Raw genomic sequence first — 12,256 nt, forward strand, 5'->3', positions numbered from 1 at the left:
ATGAGTGTTGATGGGAATATTGCTCCTTAACTCAGCTACCCATCTGCGTGACTGGAGTGCTGTGCCTAATGCACATTCATCACTCCTACATCGTGCTCCCCAGTGGACCTGTGACCACCCCTGTAGGAATCCCTTGCTGGACATTCAATACGCTTCTCTTGCACATTGAGCTTCCTGTAAGAGTGAGCGGAGGCTGCTGTAACAGTACTGTCCTTCACTTCTGGCATCCTTCTGTAGCTGGTAGAGTACAGGTCATCCTGGAGAAGAGACCTGTGTTCAGCCTGCTTGTGGCCCTTCTCAGATCAGAGGTGGCCCTCACAGTTACTCAAAATAATCATACCAGTATGCAATTCTCAGTCATCTTTGGTGTTCATTGAGACTATTTCATACCCTTTAAGCAATTCAGTCCTTCTCCTACATGAGGCTTTCCTTGGAGGCTTTTCTAAGGGAACTGAGCCTCTCCACTCCAGAGGCAAAGGCTTCTCTTCTCCTTGTCCAGCCAGTCTGGTGCTGTTCTTAGCCTGTCCCAGTCACAGCACAGGCATTAATCCTAAAAGCTTGTTTGTTCTTGCACCTCTTATGTAGTGAGTGGAAGGGGTATTCTGCTTGACTCGCTACACAGCTAAGCACTTCATCAAAACCGTTCCATATTCATTATTCAGAAGTCCTAAGAAGTTGTAACAGGTTTCCCCATCTGTGACATCAGTCCTTTGTGTTTTGTCAGAACTGTGGACCCATCCAAAAAGAAATAGTCATTTTACTTCAGTGGCTGCTGGACTGGCCTGAACTTAGCAGCATCTAGCAAAATCCCAAGTAATAACATCTCAGAAAGGACACACACAAAAATATCAGCATGAAAAATCCCAAACTAGGGACAATGAAAATCCAGAACAATCAATTTGTAGGAGAGCACTGCAGCACAGTGCTTCAGCACCGGAGAGCCTGGAGCAGCAGGCCAGTAACACCCACCTGGCACACTCAGTGGCTTATTTGACTTTAAGGAAAAACAAAGGTTCACTTCTAACTTTGGGCACGTTAAAGCACTGACTGATTCTACATTTAGATAGACATTGGGCCTCTCACTCGTTTCTTAGCCATTAAAAATAAAAACTTGGTGGTTTGTTTTGTTTTTAAAAGAATTAATAGGATTCCAATACTGTTTTTTTCCCCAGGATACTCAGAATGACAAAAGTCTGTCTGGAAAACTGCAAACAGGCAGTGTGACTGGAACGAGCAGGCTTGACCTTGCTGCTAACCTACTCTGCGATCATCTCTCTGCTTCTGCCCCTTCTCCTCTGCAGGCAGAGAAAAGGATGGCATTTCTCTGAGTTTGTAGAGCAGCTGGGGTTTTTTTTGCTGAAGAGTTTTGATCTCTAAGCTAAAGATTAACACAACTTCAACCCCACCCCAAAACCTACAAAATCCCCTAACCCTCTGCTTGGCACAGAGCAGAGCCCTCTGCCAAAGCTGTAGGTGCCGAAAAGGAACCTGTACTGTAAGGGGGTAGGGTTAGGGCACGCCTCTGCTGGCTGCAAAGCAGCCCTTGCTCGGCAGGACAGATTGTTCCTTCCCAGGGTCCAGCTTCCAGAGGACTGTGTCACACCCATGTTCTCTGCACAAACTCCTTTGCTGAAGTAAACTCAAAACTAGTATGGGTAAATAAACACCAGGCTGCTGGGTCCACCCATTCACTTCAAGATACTAGGTTGCAGCTGTAACACATTAGGTGCTTTCTGAGTGGAGGGGAAACTGATGTTTTTCCCATGCAGCATTCATTAAAAGCAACAGGTAAAGGGCCAGATATATGTCAGCAACACAAACAATTGAATGGGCCTGATCCAAAATCCCTGAAAGCAGTGGAAAGACTCCCACTGATTTCAAAAAGGCCTTGCCTGAATAGCAAAGTGAAATGTTACAGGGAATGTTATACATCTTGGTTTATTTCCGTTAGGGAACTGAGTTCCACCTTTTCTACACATGCCAGCAAACCTTCCCATGCACCCACCTTTTTTTTTCCTTATCTCTTCCCTCCCTGCTTTGAAAAAAGGCTGATACCACTTTATTATTTTTCAGTGCTGTAGCTTAGTCATGACTGCCACTTGCTCCCACAAAGCAAACCAGAGAGTCCTCCCCTCTTCCAGGAACCCCCGTGACAGCCACACAGTGGGAAGGAGCAGGCCACCAAGGTGCACGGTGAGGAAGGTGTGCTCCTGGCACTCCACACTCACCAGTCCACCTGCTCCACCAGCACTGAAATTGCTTATCTCCTGCAAGGCTGGAGGGCAGCCTTGCTCCTGGGAAGGCAGCTCACCTGCTCCTCAGCATCTGCACAGACTTTGTATTACTTTGGTGTTACATGAAAATCAGGCTTTCTGTTTAGGTTTTTAGCAATGCTTTGTATTTTGGGACTAGAAAACCACATATCAGGGCACTTCACACAATGTTACTTTCTTTACCAAAGGAAAAATTCCAGAGCTCTCACTTTTCAGCTTGATTTCTTCCCTCTCCAGAACACAAATGACTAAGGACTTGACAAATCCAGGGATGGCCTTGATGTCTGTACCTGTGACATGGGGATGGAGCTACAGCGCTCAGCAGCAAAGACTGCTGCAGTGTTCTGCAAGGAACTGAACAGATGACCTTCTCCCATGCCAATCTCTGTCCGAGCAGTGAGCTCAGAAACAGTCAATAGGCTGCCCATTATCTCCTGTGTTTCAGTCAATGCTGAACACAATGCTAGTGCTTTAAAACATAGAGAATAACAATAATAGACTATCATACCAGTGTTCTGCTTCACTGAAGCTAACCAGACCAGTTCCAGAACAAGCAATATAATTTTGCATGGGGATTCTATTACCTGAGGGCATTAAATGCTGGGGAAAAAAAAATAACAAAAACCCAACCACCAAACCACAAACCAATCCTGGAATCATCTGCAAAAACCCCACTCTTATAATCTAGGAGTTGCTTTCCCAATTCACATTAAAAAAAAATAAAGTAGTATCTTTATCCCTTTCAAAGCAAGAAGAGCACCAAACGATTGTCATGCATGTGTGGGCACATGCGCATGTGCATATACCTGCACATGCTGCACGTGTCCCAGGATCACAGGACAGCTAATTCAGCAAAGGGACATACGGTGCTGGGCAAACCATGACAAATGCTGCAGTGTGAAGGGCAGCCCATATGACTGGCAGCGATGTGGGAAGCCAAGCATTTCCAGTTCTGAGAAGCCTTTTGCCTCCTGGAAGGCTGTAAATAAAAGGGGAACAATCATCTTTTGCCTGAAGATTGTGGTGGTGTGATAAACAGAGAATCTAATTAATCAAGAGCATTATGTCTGATTTGTGCAAACTTGTGGCTGAGCAGCTATAAATTATATCACCATATTCAATTACTGGAAACAACATTTCCTGCGTAAAGCAACCTCTGCAGTCTGTAGGGAGATCTCCCAATTTCAGATGTATGTTTGTTAATCACTGCTTTAATTTTTCCACTTGAAAGGGAAGAATAGAATCTGTGCAGAGCAGGAAGTTCAAAAAGTCTTTCAATGTGGAGTGTTAAACCATTTGACCACCTTTGCGATCTTTAAGCTTATAACAAATACACAAACAGTCATCTTAAAGATGACTTGATTTATGTGCACAACTAATAAGAAAATTTTCAGTTTTCAGCCATTCCGTAAAAATGCTCGTTAAGTCAAAGCCAAAATGTTTCAACAAGGTATACTGATTTTGATGAAGTTTGTAACAGAAGGTCTCAAAGTTCTAAGGTGAACTCCAGCCATTTCTTGAGAGACAGCCTGAACTGAAAACCTTATCTTTTTCATTGAAAAGCTTTGAATTTATTCCAAAGCAGAATGGAAACAAAACTTAACATTTCAAAAGTTGTTCCAAAAAATTGAGGTCGTGTTTGGAGGCTGTCCACTAGTATCCAAGTACACCTTCAATGCATATTATCACCAGGAATTCATTCAGGATTGTATATACATGCAGACACACACATATGTGAGTGGGAGAAACAGCAGGCCTAATGAAAGGACCCAAATGGACGTCCCTTGAGACTACTTTATAAAGAATCCTATTATACATCTGGCCAGCAATTGCAGAACATCACTGCACCACAGGTAAAACATTAGTGTAAAAGCAAGAACAGACTGGATTGCAAGTTGACGCCTGAATTCAATCAGTGTTCCAAACAGTACTGGCAGAATCAGGAAAATCAGCTGTCACAGTGGCACTTTTTACAAGGCCAGAGGGGGCACAAGGGCAAACAAGAAGGAAATGCAGCATAGATATGACACTGGCTGCTACTGTATTACCAAAAGCCACCTTGAACGAGAGTATGGGCAGAAGTGGTTGAAAGGCTGTTAACTGGTGCTCATTTGTGCTTTCACTATTGCTGGCTCTGGAATAGAGATTATGGATTTTACTTTAGATCACCAAATGCTGGGGAAAACAACAACACTGCCACCGGGACCCACGAATGGTCATTGATAACCTTTGAAGAAAGGCAGAGGTGTGCAGTGGGTTAGTAGGGGCAATGAGCTCCAGTGGTTAGACTCCTCATACTTTCATTGAAGAAGAGCTGTCAGAATACACAGTCTGCAGAGGGAGTTGGAGTTGGCTGATCCATGCCTAGCAAGGCACCCAGATGTCTGGCGTTTGAAGTTTGAAAGCATTGAGTCGATCTTAAAGGCCTGTACCACAGTCACTGCTGTTATGCAAATCTTAAGATGTTCTGCTAAACTGAGTAGGAATGGGCAAGATATTGGGAAGTGAATTATGTAAAAAAACAACAGATGGCTCTCAGCCATGTCCCAGAAATGACAAGTTCATCAGAAGGAGTCCCCTTGTTCCTCAGTCAGCTCTGAACTCAAGCACTTTTCTAAACGGCACTGATGGCCCACGGTCCAGAGGGACTTTCCCATTAGCAAGGACTCACTGGGTCAGACAATAGCCTCCACTTTCCTCCCTCCCAATGTTTTGGGCAAGAAACTGTTGGGAAGGACCTGTCTTGCTGGAGCTCCACCTCTTCGATTTCTGGGGCTGTGGATCCAGTATCTTTCATTAGCTCTGCCATGGCTGACACACTCACCCACATTAAATTAAAGTAGCAGTGATAAACTGGATAGCTGTGTAAATAACGTCCCATTTAGCAAACAAAGCAAATTTGCAAATACTGTCAGGGAACGATTGCAACAGCTGTGAAGCTATCACTGGGCGTTTGTTAATGTAACTCATCTGCCAGATACTACCAGCAGCAGCCAGGGCTAGGTTCAAAGCACCTGTGCTTTTTCTCCACTGTAACCAATGACACTGGAGCAAATGGCCATGCAAACTTTACGGGCAATACTTGCCCTGGTACAAGCAGTTTGGAATCCTCAATCTCTTATCTATTCATGCAGATCCTTAGTCCTTCCTTCAAATATCCTACCATCTGCCGGTAGCAGAGCGCTACCAACTCCGTTGAGTCTGCTTGGGGACCACTTAGGTTCACACATAGCAAGACCCCATTTGAACACTGTTGAGGTAACTCTACCCATTTTGCAGTGAGCAAACCATATTAAACCAATTTGCCCCTCGCACCTAAATGGAGGGCTTGAAGGCCATCCACCTAGAATTGCCTTAATGCCTCTCGTCATGGGAATGTCTTTGAGAGATGTGGAGAGAAGAAAGGGTCATGCTTTCTCCAGAACTGCAAGAGGGTGAAGATAGTCCTTGAGGAAGTGAGGGACAGATCATTAAGTGGAGTGAAATATCTCATCCAACACGGATTTGGGAAATAAGGCTCTACCTATACCAAAAAATAATAATAGTCAGTGTTTCCCATTCCATCACTGTTTTTCTCAATATTGTAAGATTTATCAGCAGACCTTCAGACAAATAAGCAAGTACACAGAGATTTTTTTTTTAATGGCTAATGAGTACCTGAGTCTCCTTGCTGTCCTTTCCTTCCCACCCAAGATTGTCCCCCACCAAGCAGACCTCCAGAGGTCCAGCCTCCCACAATGCAACATCTGAGTGCTGGAACTCTCCTGTCCTGTCCCTGTCGGTCCTGTGCACTGCCTGGAAGTAGCGAGAACAATTGATAACATTTTGTTTACTGACAGGTGAGACAACGCAGGACACTGGGAATGAGGAGATAACCAGGAAACTGGGTGGTTATGCACATTGCATCTTCCTAGCTGCACCCTTCAGCTGCGCAGTGAAATCTCACGGAGGCAGATGCGAAGAGCAGACTCCTTCCCACGTATGCTTCTTCAAAAGAGCAGCTATAGAGCCTACCTTGTGCTGAAGTTACAAAGGATCTGCTGGGATAACTTGTTCAGTCCAATGAGACTGTAACATGATCTTCTTCCAGTCATGACTGAAGGTCAGGATGACCCTTTCTGGGGCTCCAGCTGACTGCAGTGTGCCATCACTGATCGTTACACAAACACTCTCTACTATGGATGAGCGCTTGATGGGCTTTTATGTAAGGTACTCTCATACACGGAAAGAGACAGTTGGAATTAGCCTGTCTTGTCAATGATTGCATATGAGAAGCCCAGTTTTCACTCTGATACTCATAGATAGGACTTCCATTCCTGAGCCCCCCACAGCCTTACAATTTGGGGATGAAGAGACAGAGGTTATAGCAGCCTTGTAAACTTTAGCCCTTAATAACCTCAGTAGTAGATTTCTTTATGAAGCAAATAATTTCTGCAGCTTTATGTCAAAAAAAAAAACTCCAGCAAAAAATCCCATGGAAACGAGAGAAACAAAACCAGAAAAACCTGTTTTAGTAAACAGCTTGGGACACAAGACAAGCTGGGAACCTCCATTTTCAGTTGACCTCTGAGGCAAAAATGAAAGGCTTTATAAATTCGTTACTGCAATCGGCCAGGTGAGAGCCACAGCATGGAACACCTCGGGAGCTGTGTGGCTGTTGTGAGTTAGCCCTGGCAGGCAGCTAAGCACCACACAGCTGCCTGCCCACTTACCCCCAGCTCCAGCAGGATGGGAAAGGGAATCAAAAGGGCAAAAGTTAGAAAACTCATGGGTTGTGGTAAAAACAGGTTAGTAAGTAAAAAAAGGAAACAAAGAAAAGCAAAACCAAGAAAAAACAAGTGAAGCAAAAAACCCCCCACACACAACTGCTCACCACCAGCCGACCGACACGCAGTGAATCCCTGAGCAACAGCAGCCCTAGCAAACTTTTTCACACAGCTTTTATTGCTGAGCATGGCATCATATGGTATAGGATATTCCTTTGGTCAGTTGGGGTCAGCTGTCCCAGCTGTGTCTCCGCTGAGCTCCTTGTGCACCCCCAGCCCACTTGCTGGCAGAGCAGCATGAGAAGCAGAAAAGGCCTTGATGCTGTGTAAGCACTGCTCAGCAATAACTAAAACATCCCTGAATTATGAACACTGTTTTCAGCACAAATCCAAAACATAGCATCGTAACAGCTCTGATGAAGAAAGTTAACTCTTTCCCAGCTAAAACCAGTACAATGGCTTGGATGGGGTAATGCGGGGTTGACAGCATCTTTTACACCCTGTTATAAACTAACCTTCCCTCACTTCAAGAAATGCTGGGCTAGGAACAGAGGAAATGAATTGACTTTGTGGATATTTATCCCTTTTGCTTCTGATATTTGTATTTAGACCTGGCTGTGATATGCTTGAATGGCTGCTGACAGTTATGACAGCGCATCTCTGGTTACGGGAATGTTATCAGTTGAGGCACTGCCATCAAATGCTGCACAGTGAGTGCCTGCATCCGGCTGCCCTTCTAAGACTCTTTGTGTCTCTCTCTCCCTCTTTCAGTCATTTACCTTTCAGGCTGATTTCAGCATCACTGTTCCTCCTTTCTCCTCCCTGAAAGGATATTTTGGAATGTATGGCTGATCGCTGTCAGCTGTAATTCCTCAAAAATGTAAATGTGCTTCAGAGAAGAGGAAATATGGCATCTGTGACTCATCCATACTTCAGGCAAATTCTCTAGTTCAAGGGGAAAATGAAAAGAAGGGCCCTAAAAAAAAAAGTAGAAGGCCGGAATAACAAAGTTAAAACAGGAAGAGATATTGAATACAGTCAACAGACTTCAGAAGCAGCAAACGTCTGATCCACAAGAAAGTAACAATAGGCTGAGAAATTAATTATTCCAGATGTACTGTATATCCTGCACGCAAGTGGACTAGCAGACCTCAGCTCACAAAAACATACAGCCTATTTCGGTTTGCATGAGGACAGGCCGGCTTCTGACACACACACAATGAGCAGCACCTGCCCCCACACAACTCCATCGACTGCCGTGTGAGGCATGGTGTTACCACCTGGCTCTCTACCAGAAACCCTCTCCCTTGGAAACAATTGCGTGGCGCTGTGGTATTCCCTTTCTGTTTTCCTGGTGTCCCTCGTGTTGAGTCACTGAGGTCAGACACGACGGCTTTAAAGGGCCACAAGTTGTGCGTGCAGAGAGTCAGTGGGACAAACCCTTGTCATCCTTCCGCTGCTGCTTGTGAGCAAGACTTTCAGTCCTATGAAACAATGCCGCTGTGTCACTGCCTGCCTTGCAGTGACAGCTCGTACACATCGCTCCCTATTCCTGGCCGTCCTGAGGACAGCTGTTCATGCAGCGCACTCACCCTGGGCTTCTGGGCAGCTGCTGGCGGCAGCGGGGTGGTCACTCTGCTGGCTTATGCAGCATTTAGTACTGCATTTCATGAAAGACATCAATAATTATTAAAGTCAGGGTTCTCGTGCACAAATCTAACTGCCGTGGCATAAACAGAGTCTCAGGTGATACAGAGGAACTTGCCCCAGACTCTGCTGGCATGTACAAGAGTGAAAGCAGTCTAATCCCAAAGCAATACAGTACTTCATGTTTCAGGTCCCAACGCATACATCTGCAATCCACATTTTAACATCTCTGTGATAACCTAACAGCACGGCAGTTTTTGGTGGGCTGGAAGTGTTTCCATGGCAGACTGGCTTTGCAACAAAAAAGCATAACAGGTGGTTGCCTAGGGCAGCAAAATATTAGGAGCTGCACAATGTCAGTGCAGCGTGTGAATGGTGGCAGGTCCAGAAAGGCTGGGTGTTCTCCAGTCATGCCACTGACCGCAGTGTTGGATGCTCCACTTGTGCGCACCTCCCCTCAGTCCAAAGGTGCAGTGCCAGTGATGAGCTTTCACAGCAAAGATATGGTCAGTAAATATACAGAAGGACCCAGATCATTGAGCATTAACAGGCTTAAGGGGAAGCTATTGCTTTAATGGATTCGTCAACAATAATATTTTTTCCAGGCAACTAAAAAGGGACTATCCCCAGGGTATCCTGCTACTGCCCCTTTCACTGAATGTCTAGGTAGAAAACTACTGTATTAAATAAAACCGATTTCCTGCAGAGAAAAATTCAAGCCACACAGTTCACACCAGCATTTAGACACAAGTTTTCACTGAGTTTTGATCTAATGTTCATTGTGCTCATTTAAGGTAGAGGCCAGTCTGAGCATCCAGTTCAAATCTTCCCAAATTAGTGCCCAAGCCTGTTTTTTCAATATAAATCCATCTCCAGGTTTTGCATGACTTTTTATTTTTATTTTTATTTTTCCCTGGGAAAAGTGCAAAAGTAATCTCCCACCACCATAAATTATATAGCCAAGTTTCTTAAGTTTGAGGAATTCAGAGAAGGGCTGACACACCGGCAGTGTAAGGGAGGAGGCTTCCGCTAGGAAACCCCCTGCCTGATCATGGTGTCGTTCATACCACTGCTGGTAACCAGCCAAGCAGCACCCTTCCTACTCAGTCACTGCTCTGATCTGGCATGAGGGATTTGTGTACCCACTAGTTTCGGTGCCCAGGGTGCCCTCGCTGGCTCCCTGTGCAGCCTTGTCCCAGGGGCAGACCAGAAAAAATAATTTGCAGCTTGGCCCGAAGCCAGGAAAGGCAGTTGCACAACTGTCAGACGATGGGGGATGCAGCTCCATTTATTCATGAGTTGCTTCCTCTTTTTTACTTTCTTTTTATCTTTTCTCTGTGAGTACATGGGGGGTGCCTGCAGGTCCCGGCAGCGGGGCTGCCGAGGGGCTGTGGCTGGGGGTGAGGGGTGCAAAGTAGGAATGGGGCACTGGGGCCAGGGCGGGCAGCCCCGGAGACCTCACTGCAAATACTCCCAAAGTATAAAAAAACAGGAAAATAGATCACAACCACTATTTCCAGAGGAGAAGGTAATAGCTATCAAGGAAGAACATGCAAATCACGGTAAGAAAATAAAATATTAGTAAATCCAGGCAGCTGCTGTATCACTGGCATCGGCTTCACTGACCGTGCCTGTTTCTGAGGGGCAGATCCGTTGGCAGCTTCATGCAAGCGCTGCGCAGGGTGGTGTGCCCGGGCCAGGCAGAGGGTAAGGTGTAAAGGCAGCAGCTTTCAGCAGATGCTGGGAAAGCCATCCTGCCCTCAGCAACCATGGGAGGAGGGGGCTGCGGTGAAGTCATTCGTGTACCTCATCCTCTGCGTTTCACTGCCCAAGTTTCCTCAAGAACCTGCTGAGGGAAGAGTGAAGGCAGCTGGAAGGGAAGCCAGACGCTGCCCTCCAGCTCGCACAGCCCTCGCTGCCTCCCCACTTACAGGCACTGCTGCTTCTCCCTTTTCTCCCACGGCTTCCTCAGCCCTTGCATCTCTTCTTTAATTCAGCCAAGTATTAATCACTAGGGAAAAGCTTGAAAGGGGACCAGGTGACTTCAAAGAACATGAGGGTAAAAGCTGTGCCACCCAGCCATGAGTTTTCCTCCATGCGTATTTTATAAACTCAGTGCTGGGTTAGCAGTTACAAAGTAAATCAGGTATTAGGATTTATTAGGAAAGAGATAGAGAATGAAACAGAAAAAAACCCAATCGTATGTTAATACAGTTTTGGGGGCCAAAAGTACTTCTTTTTACTTTTTTGGGGCCAAAAGACCCAAAGTACTTGGAGATGAGATCAGCTAAGTGTTACTGAAGAGTGTTGTGTCAGACTCCAGAAAATAACCTGAAAACAACTAGATATTGGAAGAGAGGAGCATGGTATGCTCTTGCTCAAACCTTATTCCTCCCCTTGCTGCTGCCTATGGCACAGTCAGAAACCAAATGGTGGGGCAGAGGGTCCGAGGCCTGAACCGGTACATCTGTTCCTATGTCCTTACTTCAGTGCATCAGTCACGCACAATGAACATTCAGTTAATAACCCAACCAGGACAGGCACACACATTTCTGTCAGTGTAAAACAGGGATAAAACACCACATTCCTCCAATTCACACAAGCAGAAGCGGCAGAGCAGGTTGTGCAGGATTCTGCTCTCACCCTTGGAAATGTGCTGACACTCATGAATTCCTCTGCTAGGAGACCAGAAATGAGGCTGGAGGTGCAAGGCATTGGCAGATTAGACCCAGAGGGTTTCTGAATTACTTGTTCCACTTCATTCCTACTCTTTCCTGTTTGGCAAATTCATTCCAGTTTTGAAAGGTCAAGAAGCCTTGCAAAGTTATGTTTGACTAATTAACCACATAACTTTGTGTTCAGGCTCCCCAATTGTTTGGACACGGTCAGGAGTGTCAGGCTGATTTTTATTAACTGGAACATGATGTCCAGAGCTGGGGGTCTTCCAACATTGCTGCTTTTAGCGCTACAAGTAGCTGGGGAGTGTCAGCCTGGCCTGGTTGCTCTCACGTAGAAAAGCCCTTGTTTCCAGACTGCCCTGGTGGCAGTTGGTTCTGCTTTACTAGAAACAAGTATTTAAAGTCATAGGTGGTTCCAAAAACCTTTTCTGCTTCCTGCTGCTTCTTCCAGGGGCCAAGTTTTCCTTATTTAGCTCCAAGGATAGTCCCGCCTCTTCTGCCTGCTTGGGCAAAGTCAGACCTGGGTGCCTCCAGGAATGGAGATTGCATGTGGAAGCCCCTCGCCCTTACGCCCTTCCTGATCCCTGCTCCCACAACAAAACAGTACTCCTCTCATGTTGCACCTCCATGTTGCTGCTTTTTCCTCCATACCCATTGCTAGGAAGGATGGGTTATAAAAATACTCATGTCACCAGAACACTTTCTGGAGAGGTTGGTTTGTTTTATGTTTTTGTTTGGAAAAAGAAGTGGCATGCTGATGGAGGCTTTTTTTTTACTATCTCTCATGTTATCTGGTATTTTGGTGAAGTCCCAGTTTCTAGAATAACGTACAAGGATCTCAGCTCTCATTTTAAAAAACACAGTGAGCTGTTATCCTCATAACTATAAAAAG

The sequence above is a fragment of the Gavia stellata genome, chromosome 2 (genome assembly GCF_030936135.1).
Source record: "Gavia stellata isolate bGavSte3 chromosome 2, bGavSte3.hap2, whole genome shotgun sequence".
In the NCBI taxonomy this organism is placed as follows: domain Eukaryota; kingdom Metazoa; phylum Chordata; class Aves; order Gaviiformes; family Gaviidae; genus Gavia; species Gavia stellata.